The sequence below is a fragment of the Porites lutea genome, chromosome 7, assembly GCF_958299795.1.
Source record: "Porites lutea chromosome 7, jaPorLute2.1, whole genome shotgun sequence".
In the NCBI taxonomy this organism is placed as follows: Eukaryota; Metazoa; Cnidaria; class Anthozoa; order Scleractinia; family Poritidae; genus Porites; species Porites lutea.
In genome coordinates, this window is record NC_133207.1 from 2,559,170 (window position 1) to 2,571,233 (window position 12,064).

General features: G+C 40.8%; 1 pseudogene; it reads right to left on the minus strand.

Annotated features, from left to right (window-relative positions):
• Positions 1 to 2,874: 2,874 nt before the first annotated feature.
• LOC140943480 (uncharacterized) overlaps positions 2,875 to 12,064 on the minus strand; it is a 38,281-nt pseudogene continuing 29,091 nt past the window's right edge.

Below are 12,064 nucleotides of genomic sequence, written 5' to 3' on the forward strand. Positions count from 1 at the left end.
ACAGCCTTTTTGTAGATTTATGCATTCTCTGCGTAAAAATGAAAACATTTCTATGTGAGGAAAGTGTATTGCATCACAACAAAAGAAATTGCTTCCCTTCTTACCTGGATCATTACTTAAATCTCATCATGCTCTGAGAAATAATTTACAACTGAAGATGTATCATGTCATGTTATAAAAACATGTACTGCCTTAAAACCAGAGTTGTCGTTCATTTTCATGGGATCCTTAAAACTCCGTTGATAACAGGATAAGTTGCTGGTTCTATAATTCTTTACTTCAGCGCGTTATAATTTCTTATTCAATGCTCTTGAATTTTCCCTGTGAATACCCTGGGGCAAGTAATTGGAAAAACAAAGTTGGCGGGATGGGGGGAAATGGGACACGTGTTTTCTGTCAACTAAAGTGATCTAAGTCATTATGCGAACAGTGCAGTGATGGATTCACACCTTTGACCTTTAAACAAGACCCCCACCCACCCACCCCCCCTCCTTATCCAATCCCCAAGAAAAGGGGTGGCTCTGCCTCGAAAATAATTCTCCTTGGCCCTTTGCGCCTCAATTTGGCCTCAGAATAAGATTGGAACCCAGGCCCCTCCACCAGATCCGCCACTACCGTCTTAGTCCTTTCCGAATACATATTCATGATTTATGTTCTGTTAGATAATAAGACAACGACAAGAGAGTGAATGATGTTGGCGGAGTGTTACTTTGGGTGAGCTCTGTTTGCTGGGATACAAAATAATGACAATTAATTCTATTTTGGGGTGAATTAGGCTACAGGAACACAGTGCATAGGTGCTGGTTTAATTAGTATAGCCATTGCTCTTTTGACGTTCTTGTTACCGTCGTCTACGGAAGGTAAGGTAAGTAAAGGTAACGCCTTTGTACGTCTGTAAAGAGGGCAAACACGTGACAGTTATGACTAAAACTGATAAACTTGTGGTTAGGCCTAGACACAAATATCACATAAAATCTCCTAAATATCTTTCCGGAAATTCTCAAAAAAATGTCTAATATCCCAAAAATTTTTCGAAATATCTCGTATTTTTGTTTTAAAAATAAGCCGATTTTAAATCTCTTAGGCCAAAATTTTCCCCAGCGGGAGCTGAAAAGTATGTTCAGGCTCATATACAACAATTTCGAGAAAGGTTGTCGGGAAAAGTGCACGCGACAATCCTGAAAGGCATTGTGGGTGGTTTTAAGTTCTCTGTTTTTCAAAGAAATTTGAAAGAATTGGCACGAAAGGCCGTGGAAATGTGTTTGCGAGTGCTAAAGGAAAGCAACAAAAGTAGGTTCGACAGCTACAGTCGTCAGGAACGGTGTATTGATCATATCCCATATTACCTTTCGGGATTGTCGCGTGCACATTTTTCCGACAACCTGTCTCGGAATAGCTGTATGTTTCCAACATCCGCCATTTTAACAAGTGGCTGCTAGTGTCCAGTGATATGGAATACATTATTCAAGTGGAAAACCACTGAACTGGATTATTTCTAGCATAGAATGATAAAACTGAGTATTCTGTCAAGAAAATAGCGAGGAAAAGCTGGACAACAGCCAAAAAAGCTATAAATTTGTCCAAATATCTCGAAATTTTCTAAATATCTTAAAATTTTCCAAAATTTTCTAAATATCTCGGAAACTTCTAAATATCTCAAAAAACTATGCGGGTATTTGTGTCTAGGCCTACTTGTGGCCCTCTATAAAACATAAAAACAAAATTAATATTAAAATAATTTTACACTGTCATTATAAAAAGATAAAAATTAATATTAATAGGCACAATGTAAAAACAAGCAAAAATAGTATTTAAAAACTATCTAGTCTTAGAAATTTTAACTATTTAAAAACTATTAACTATCTTAAACAAGTTATTTTACAGACTTATATTTAAAAGATATTATCGTGGTGTTAAGTTCCTTATTGAAGCTTGTATCGGTGCCGGGAAAAATTGAACCCATGTCCTTAATTCAGCACTGTAAATTCAAAAGATCCGCCTCTGTCCCAAAATGCATGCAAATTTGGTCGTGCAGAACCAAATCTGGTTCAATTTCTCTTGAAGTCATTTACGCACAATTTGTACTCGTAACATGCCCGCCCGACAGATTCTGTACAGTGTCTGTAGGGACCGAATTAGACTGTAATGGTGTACTGTATTCTCCTTTTCACCTAAACAAACGTACCAAATTTGAGGTGTAACAGTGCGTGGAACATTAGATCTCTTATATACATATCATAAACTACTGAAAATGCGTGACTCTGTTTCAACGCCAAATGCCTCGTGGAAGAAAATTCTGATCCAGTCTCGTGGAGAAGCCATCCGAGCCCAGCTTCAAGCAAGCCTTTCAGATCATTCACCCTTAGGGCACAAATAAGCCCAAGGAAATTCGACTATTTTGTCATTGACAGTCAATCGCTGTTTAATTTGAGATCCCTTGAGCCCAGGCGATCTGACGCACGTCTCTGTATGCTGTACAAACAGAGTAATGGATAAGCCACTTACGAATGCGACAAGCTTCAGAGAGAACATAAGAGCAGAATGGACACCAGGCTCTCGTCTCTCAGTCATCGATTTGAACAGCCACGTTGTACATGTGATTATTATAAGAACTCTTTTTACCCTAGGACAACTTTACAGTGGAACAATCTCCCACCAGAAATTGTAGCCTCTACTTCGTCATGTTCATTTAGGCAATTCGGCAAATCAGTAATTTTATGTTACTGTTGTATTCATTGTGGTAATTTTTATTATTTAAAGCAGTCTGCAATACTCCATTAAGAGTGAATACGTAATTGGTAAATAAGTTAACCAACAAAATTAACTAAAATTCTTCTTAACAACAGCGAACTTATACTATATTTCATACCCTATTTATTCAAGTGTACCATACCAATTGGTCCAAAAGAGTAATTTGCAAGTCCAGTGAGCTGAATACTTATGCCCCTCTTTCAAGCCATCCAATACGCGCTGCGTTTTCCTCACTTCCCGGTTACTGGCAGCAGTGCTTTCATGATCTTTTCCGAACAGTTTAATACGTATGCACAGGGCACGCTGATGATTTTGAAGAGATGCTTTGAAATCACCTTCACTGGGGATAACACAGCATGAACTAGGTGGTAAGGGTCAGCAGTACTTTGATGTTCTTCTCCAAACAGTTTAATACCTATGTCCAGCGCACGCTGGAGAGATTGAAGAGCTGCTTTGAAATCTCCCAGCTTACGCTGTGTTATACCCAGTAAGTAGTAACAGCTCAGCAGTATTTTGGTGTTTTTCTCCAAACAGTTTAGTACGTATGTCCAGCGCACGCTGGAAAGATTATATTAAAGAGCTGCACACCTAGTTCACGCCCTGAACACCTAGTTCATGCTGTATGATCCCCAGTGAGTGGTAAGAGAAAGCAGTACTTTGGTGTTCTTCTCCAAAGAGGTTAATAAGTATATGCAGTGCACGCTGGTGAGATTGAAGAGCTGCTTTGAAATCACCTAGTTCATGTTGTGTCATCCCCAGTGAGTGGTAAGAGTCAGTAGTACTTTGGTGTTCTTCTCCAAACAGTTTAATACGTATATCCAGCGCACGCTGTTTTGAATGCAGAGCTGCTTTGAAATCACCTAGCTCATGCTGTGTCATCCCCAGTGAGTGGTAAGAGTCAGCAGTACTTTGGTGTTCTTCTTTAAATAGTTTAATTCGTATATCCAGCGCACGCTGGTGAGATTGAAGAGCTGCTTTGAAATCACCCATCTTATGCTGTGTCTTCCCCAGTTTGTAGTAACAGTAAGCCGTAGTTTGGTGTTCTTCTCCAAACAGTTTAATACGTATATCCAGCGCACGCTGTTTTGACTGCAGAGCTGCTTTGAAATCACCTAGTTCATGCTGTGTTATCCCCAGTGAGTGGTAAGGGTCAGCAGTACTTTGGTGTTCTTCTCCAAACAATTTAATACCTATGTCCAGCGCACGCTGGAGAGAGTGAAGGGCTGCTTTGAAATCACCCAGCTTACGCTGTGTTATCCCCAGTAAGTAGTAACAGTCAGCAGTACTTTGGTGTTTTTCTCCAAACAGTTTAATACGTATGTCCAGTTCACGCTGGTGAGATTGAAGAGCTGCTTTGAAATCACCTAGTTCATGTTGTGTCATCCCCAGTGAGTGGTAAGAGTCAGCAGTACTTTGGTGTTCTTCTCCAAAAAGTTTAATAGGTATATCCAGCGCACGCTGTTTTGAATGCAGAGCTGCTTTGAAATCACCTAGTTCATGCTGTGTCATCCCCAGTGAGTGGTAGGAGTCAGCAGTACTTTGGTGTTCTTCTTTAAATAGTTTAATTCGTATATCCAGCGCACGCTGGTGAGATTGAAGAGCTGCTTTGAAATCACCTAGTATATGCTGTGTTATCCCCAGTGAATAGTAAGAGTCAGCAGTACTTTGGTGTTCTTCTCCAAAAAGTTTAATACGTATGTCCAGCGCACGCTGTTTTGACTCCAGAGTTGCTCTGAAATCACCTAGTTCATGCTGTGTTATCCCCAGTGAGTAGTAAGAGTCAGCAATACCTTGGTGTTCTTCTCCAAAAAGCTTAATAGGTATATCCAGCGCACGCTGTTTTGACTGCAGAGTTGCTCTGAAATCACCCATCTTATGCTGTGTTTTCCCCAGTTCGCAGTAACAGTTAGCAGTACTTTGGTGCTCTTCTCCAGACAGTTTAATACGTATGTCCAGGGCACGCTGGTGAGATTGAAGAGCTGCTTTGAAATCACCTAGTTTATACTGTGTTATCCCCAGTGAGTAGTAACAGTCAGCCGTACTTTGGTGTTCTTCTCCAGACAGTTTAATACGTATTTCCAGCGCACGCTGGTAAGACTGCAGAGCTGCTTCGAAGTCACCTAGTTCATCCTGTGTTATCCCCAGTTCGTAGTAACAGTCAGCCGTACTTTGGTGTTTTTCCCCAAACAGTTTAATACGTATTTCCAGGGTACGCTGATGAGCTTGAAGAGCTGATTGGAGATCGTAATTTTTACGTTTCTCGATTCCCAGTTTACAACTGTTTACAACAAAAGGATTGCCAACCTTTAACTTTGATTGCGGTGGTGATATTGGGATATCTTAAAGGAGAAAAAAGCAACTGAATATCAGATATTTGGGTAATGAGAACAAATTTTTTAGTTGAGTTATTCGATACAAGTGTACTGGAAAAAGTAGCGATGTAATGATCCTGGCGGAATTAAAGGAAGGTAAACCGGCCCCTGGAGTGTCTGGGCTTTCTGGCACAGAGTTTGGGATGCATACCCTTCATTTCTGTTTTGAGATTTTTTATCTTTTATGGAACCGCCGGTATAGCAACAACGTCAGGGAGGCATAACAAGAAGTAATTAACCTTACTGATGACGAAATTATAGGGAATTCAAATTGACCATGTATAGCGCAGATATAGCCGGTAACTCGATGTGCAAAGTAATATTCAGCAGCGGACAAAAGCTACCGCTGGGAATCTCAAACAAATGACTCACGAGCTATTTCTCCGACCTCGATTAAGACCCTCGCTGCACGGCTTTGTATCTAGTGAAATCGGTAAATTGCTGTCCTACCTTGGCAAGAGCCGATAAGAGGTGGATTTCTTCCAAGTCCAATACAATCAAATTTAGAGTTTTGGAGGTGGTTAAAATATTTTGCTTAGGATTTCAGTTACATTTTCAACTGGGCAGATTAGCTCGATAAGCTTTGTTAATTGAGTTGCGCATTTTTTTTTTACACTAGCTTTTTAACTCACCTTCTTTCCTCACCAACATACTAATGTCCTCTTTGTTATCACTGAAGTCTTGCATAGCTTTGAGTTCATCTATTTTTCGTGCCAACATGGCGACGTCTTCTTTGCTAGCAATATCACTTTCCACTTTCTTCTTCAACTCTGCAATGTCTGAATTCACACCCTCAAGAAATTTTATGTACGATTTATTCTCTTCATTGATAGCCTGCTCAAGTCTGCGGACTTTACTTGTGGGAAATTCTGACTCTAATAAACTACCAACAGCATCAATTGGAGCCGTCGAGACACCCAGCGCTTGGAACGCGTCTTTGGCGTGTTTCACGTATTGGCTAAAGGTTACTTTTGTCATCTCAGAACTTGTTGAGTGGCAAACGGAATTCCTCAGAAGGCGTAACTGATCAATCGCTAATGCACAGGTTTCCGCATTGTTTCTAGTCGTGCTCATTACGGACGGGTGAAAATGGCCATGTGATAATCCACGGGGCTTAACATACACGTCATTTAGCGTTCTGTGATGTACGGCGAACGCTCGCGAGTAGATAGTGGCCTGAAACAAAGCAGTGCAATCCCATTCGAGATATGATCGATGAATAGGAACTCTGGTTCTGCCACCTTCTGTAGAGGAAAACAACTTTCTCGCGGCAGTGGAATCATCCCAGAGCTGGAAACCAGGGCGATGCCCATAGGTGTTGTCCCACATGGTTTTAAATGTCTGTCTCAGGGCGTTTGGAAATTCATTCAACACAAGAGACGCGAATTTGAAAAAATTTAAATCCTCGTCTCGGTAAGGCTGCAGGGCCATCCCAGCGTAGAATTAAATTTGCTGTTAAAATAAAAACCAATCTTAGTAGTGTTGGGCTCCTGTCTTAGTTCACAAAAATTTATAGTTGCTAAAATATCTTTCCTTTTATTCTGGAAACCATTTCCTTGAATCCCGGATCAATTTTAGTAATTCAGATCGAATTTTAAGAGCCTGATTTGGTGAGGCAGCTGCCTGCATTTTTTTCTTTTTACTGACAAGCCAGGAAGGTTTAAGTGTCGTCTATAACTCTGATAGCCCTGCCGTTTGACAGTGTTAACTAGTTTAAATGAACATATGATCGTCGCACTGGTAATTGCAATTTAAGTAATTGCAAATTAACCCGAAAAACAATTTCGGGACTTCAACTGGATTCGAACCATCGCCTCGGCGTTAGGGCTGCAGTGTTCCACCAATTGAGCTATGAAGACCCATACATTGGGAGCAGCCCATTTTGTCGAGTTCATCTTAACCCGTGAAAGGAATGAAACACAAAGATGATGTGAACTGCGGAAACACAAATTTAAATGAAGTTATGATTGTCGCAGTGGTAATTGAAAATGAACCCGAAAAAAATTTCGGGACTTCAACGGGATTCGAACCCATGGCTAGTGCGTTAAATTGCAATTACCACTGCGACGCTCATATCTTCATTTAAATTTGTACATCATCTTCATGACACATAACTGATTTTTTTTCGATTTCCACCTTATCTTTTCACTCGAAGAAGCCGAGTATGAATGAAAACTTCATGTCGTAAATTGCCCAAAAATCAGACTTGCAAGAGAAAAGTAAACAGAAAAAGTGAATCGTTCCCTAAAGTGATGCGTGTACAATGTGACTAGATATTTAAAGTTGTCTAGTATCTTTTATTCCACAATATCGCATTTCAAAGTAGCTTTTCTGAAGCGTTTTTAAAATGTTCATGAACAAATATAAACAAAAGGACACGCTAAATTCATATTTTCGAAAGTTTAATGGAATTATCATACGTTTTTCTTAACAAGCCATTCGGGTTTCACTTACCGCCACGCGAACTAGTCCACGCAAATATTTAATCAACTGTAGACCATATGCAAATTTCAAGTCTAAAATCTGTGATCATTAAAGTAAACGGTATTTTCTCACAAGAGGCTTGGATACCTGAAAATTCTTCAAGGGCTCCGTTAATTTCTTCTAATCAGTTTTTATTCTGAAGCAGTACAAAGCTTTCGCGATGACGTAGATATAGAAGAAGCAAAAAGTTGTGGTTGGATAAATGAGCATGCGCTGTTAGGCCCAATTAGCCAGATTATGGCTACGCTGGCGCAGAGTTTCCCAGAGCTTACGCCAACAATCATCGTGAGCACTGGGGTCGAGTTTGGAACGGAACTTGTAGAACAATTGCTAACAGCTGGAAAATCCGGGAAGCAATACAAGTTACTTAAATATCAACCTTTAAGTCATATTATGTCCACATACAGGAGAGCTTACACGGTGTCTCCCACGCAACGGTTTTTGCCTGGTCACGACTGACAAAAACTTCTGCGTGGGAGGAGAACCACTTTCCTTGCCCCAATCCTCTCGCCGGCTTGTGTTGACGGCTCCGCCGCCAAAACTGTTCCCCGAACTCGCACAAGTTGGCCTGCACGCAAGCGGAAGTTGGGGTGACTGAACAGTACACATTACAACATCACAATTTTTTACACTCTATTGCACAACAAGGATTTCTTTGACCTTCACTCAACTCCACAAGCCGATTTTCAGTCGACCGTGAAAAGTATACTTGGTTTTATTATTCCATTATTCCCAAGACTTTTGTTACAACAGCATGTAAGTTCAATTCAAGTCGAAAATTTTCGTTATTCTTTACTCATTATATTCCTCTTCAGCCCCCGCTAAGCCTAAATTTTGCAATCTATACTTTTCTTGTCTTCGTCCATGGCGAAATACAATCCTACAAATTATGAACGCCTGTATTTTCAGGGTATTTTACGAATGTTTTCATTGTTTTCATTATATCTTTTTGTTTGTGTCTATTTCTCGTACAAAACACTGTTCCTGTTGAGAAATTAAACACAATTTAACTTTTTCTTTCCAAAACTTTGGCTAACTGATTAGAAATGACATTAAAATTGAACAACGTCTATTAAGAATACCTACAACGAATTATATTATTGCGGGCATCACGCTTTTTGCGGTACGTCCTATAATACTTTTTCTTGAAAGTTAAGAAATAAGGTAAAGGACTGCGGACGGCAGCATATAATAACTCGTCAAGAAGGAAAAGAACAAGTGTTTGCTGAAAATCAGCGAATTGTTGTAGCAGGCAGAAAGTCCATCTTCAATGATGGTTAAAATTAGATTCCACGGTTGGTTGATTAAGCAAACAACCTCAGTTTAACAAACCTAAAACCCATTTTACGAGCGGTCACATAGAAAAAAGGGCTTTCCAGTTCCAAATTATAAGATGTCCTTTGATTTTTTTGCGTGTTTTTGGAAAGGGTACTCGATTGAACTCACCCGATAGTAGACAGTTAACCGAAAGGAATTAGTCGAGCGAGACAATTAACCCAAAGGAATTAGTAGAGCGAGATAAAACTCGGCACAGTGGCTACATCTCATAAAATAGCATTCGGCAAACTGGCGATCATACAAAAATATGTCATAAAATTACCTCGATTTCTGAAACTCCTGCTACTTTCAAGGACACAGTGATTAGAACAGGTAATAACAGAACTGGAAATCTCTCAAATTTCTGGGTTATACTTCGCGAACGACATCTGAAAACGAAAGTCGACTACGGTAACCTTAGCTTCCGTTTAGAACGCCCCTCCCCCCAGCTTATAAATCCCCCAATATAGTAATACAGTCGACTCCCGGTAACTCGAACCCTCCATAACTCAAACTTCCCGTTGACTCGAAGTAATTTTCATTTCCCTTCAGGTCATTTTCCATATAATTTTACCCTCGATAACTCGAGCTCTGTTGTATTTCCCTTGAAGGTTCGAATTATCGGGAGTCCACTGTAGTTCCATCTACCTGTAAGCAAAAAAATCCATCCCCGTGGCGGACCAGGAGAGGAGCCCGGTCCCCCCCCCCCCCCCCCTTTATTCTTAGACCAAAATAAGACCCGAAGGGCCGAAAAAATTTTTTTTGAGACCGGGCCCCCTTATCTCAGGGTCTGCATGACCGGCGCCCCAGTTCTCTGAAGATTTCATCTGAAGATCTGGTCCGGCTATAGCCTCCCCGACCCCACCCTAGCTTGTACTGAAACAAATTCTATTCTATATTATTTACGACGTTTTGAAGCTTAAAAATCGAGTAAATCAAAAAGTATTTTGATGAGCACTGCTATATGTCAGCCCCCCATTTCCCCCATAAAGCCCTCTTAAAGCCCCTTACGAAGATGTATAGGCCCAGGGTTTTATAAGAGGAAGTTTACGGTATACAACGCTACCATATTATAGGACATTAGCATCCAATCAGATCAGAGGAATTAGAAAGGGACAAAAGACTCTAATTCAATGAAAAACAGGAAATGAAAACTGAAAAACCTACCCTGGGTGTCTGAGGTTTTTTGTCGCCTGCGGCGTAGCCCCAGTTAGTTTGTTACTCTCTCTTCGTGCGCGCTCTCGTAATTCTCCCTTTGCCCTAAAAAACAAGCAAATGCAGCGCCTGTCACGCAGCTTACTTGTGGCGGGATGGTTCGGTGTCGGCCTCAGCGGCAAAGCACGGGTCACTACTTTAAAAACAGACTTGACCAAAACCGGAAACTTCGCATAAAAAGTCTCTGGTACACAAAAAGCCAAATCACTCAGATAAATATATACCACAATGGAGCCAAGTACCTGGGCATCCATCCTCAAAGGGCCCCTAGTAATCTGTTTGGGTAACGGTAATTTCACGGTAAATGTTTTGGATTTTTCATTTGTTTTGGCCTGCATAGCAAGCGCGCAAGAAATATGGGTTTGCGAGATAATAACACACAATAACACACCTGAAGGAGATTAGCCTGCGAGCAAGCGACAGAGTCTTTGCTCACCGGCAGGAGCCCATAACCTCCTGTCACCGGCTAGAAGGAGAACAATGTGGGTGTCGCTGTAGGTGTGGTAAAAGTCAGGGGAGGGCTTCGACTGCGAAAAAGTGCGACACGGTTTATTACAAATTGCGATAGGTATTATAAACTGCGATGACTATTACAAATTGCGGCAGTACAGAGCCTGTAAGCAGGCTACCTAGTGTATTACACTGATTTACAGGTTCAATATGCTTAATGTCAGCTATTCTGGTGTTTGTAGGAAAAGCCTACAAAGCTTTTTAGCTATTTGCCGTTTTTAAACCTAAGGTTTACAAGCTGTAGACAGATCCAAGCCAATGCTGAGTTGTAGAGGCAGAAGATGACGAACAACGATGGGCGGATCGGAGTTGTTAGTATTTAATCGGTATTTTCCAAAATTGTTTTCGCTCCCATTTACACTAGGAGAGCCATCGAGGTCGTAGCCGAGCTAAAGTTTCCCTGCTTTGTTGCTGCTGTGCAGTTTTCACAACTGATGCCCCTGATGTTTATGTACTCATAATGAAGACGCTGATACGGAAATGTACCGAAAAAGTCGTGATTTTTCAGCTTGGCGCGCGCGTAATCTGTTATTTTAAGGCCGGGGGTGGGAAAGTTGCAGGTTGCTCGCAGATGTGTAGAGTTGGTCAGCCAAAGATTGCATCTGTAAAAACGACATTCTATACACCGTCCAATCCGCTCAACTCGACGCACAGGCAAATTCATACCCACACCGTTGTACAAGGGGAAGGGGTGGATGGAACCCTCGCCCTCTAGACTTTTTGATGTGTTGCAGTATTTCGAAACGATTTTACCTTCAGTGGAAAGCCTTTGATCTTCTCTACAAGGTGAAGTATATTTTATGGGTGGTGGCGCTAGCGCTGCTGAGGGGCCTGTGACGTCACCAACAATGGTCACCATCTTGGATTTTACCAAGAATTAAAAATCAGGTTAAAACCATAAATCATAAGTCTCTTGAGTGAACGACTGAGTGTGTTTACGAAAGTAAATACGTAGTAAATGGTCTCAAGTGGAAACATCAAGTTGACGTCGACGTAACGATCCTTAACAGGAAAAAAATCTAAACTTTTCTTCTTTCCTTATTTCTTCTTTTTTTCCCTTCTTTTCTATTTTTTTTTAAGGAAGAGAAGATGTGTTAATGTAGGAAAAGTTAGCAATTGATTGTCGGACATTGTCAAGAATTAGGGAATAAACTAAAGATTTTAAATGAAACAGAGGCACATCACAAAGAACTCTATAATTATTCAAAATGGCGGCGAGCCGGAAATTAGAAAGCAAAATTATTGATTTGCGTATCAGTGTTTGGTCACATCGCTTTCTCTACAAAACCTCCCTCCAACACTGAGTCAAAATCAAATTGCTATAACAGTGGAGGATTTCAATGAATCAGAACAAGCTGCTTACGTCGAAGCGTTCCCCACCCAAGAGAGAGGACCTCATCAAAATTGCCCCATCA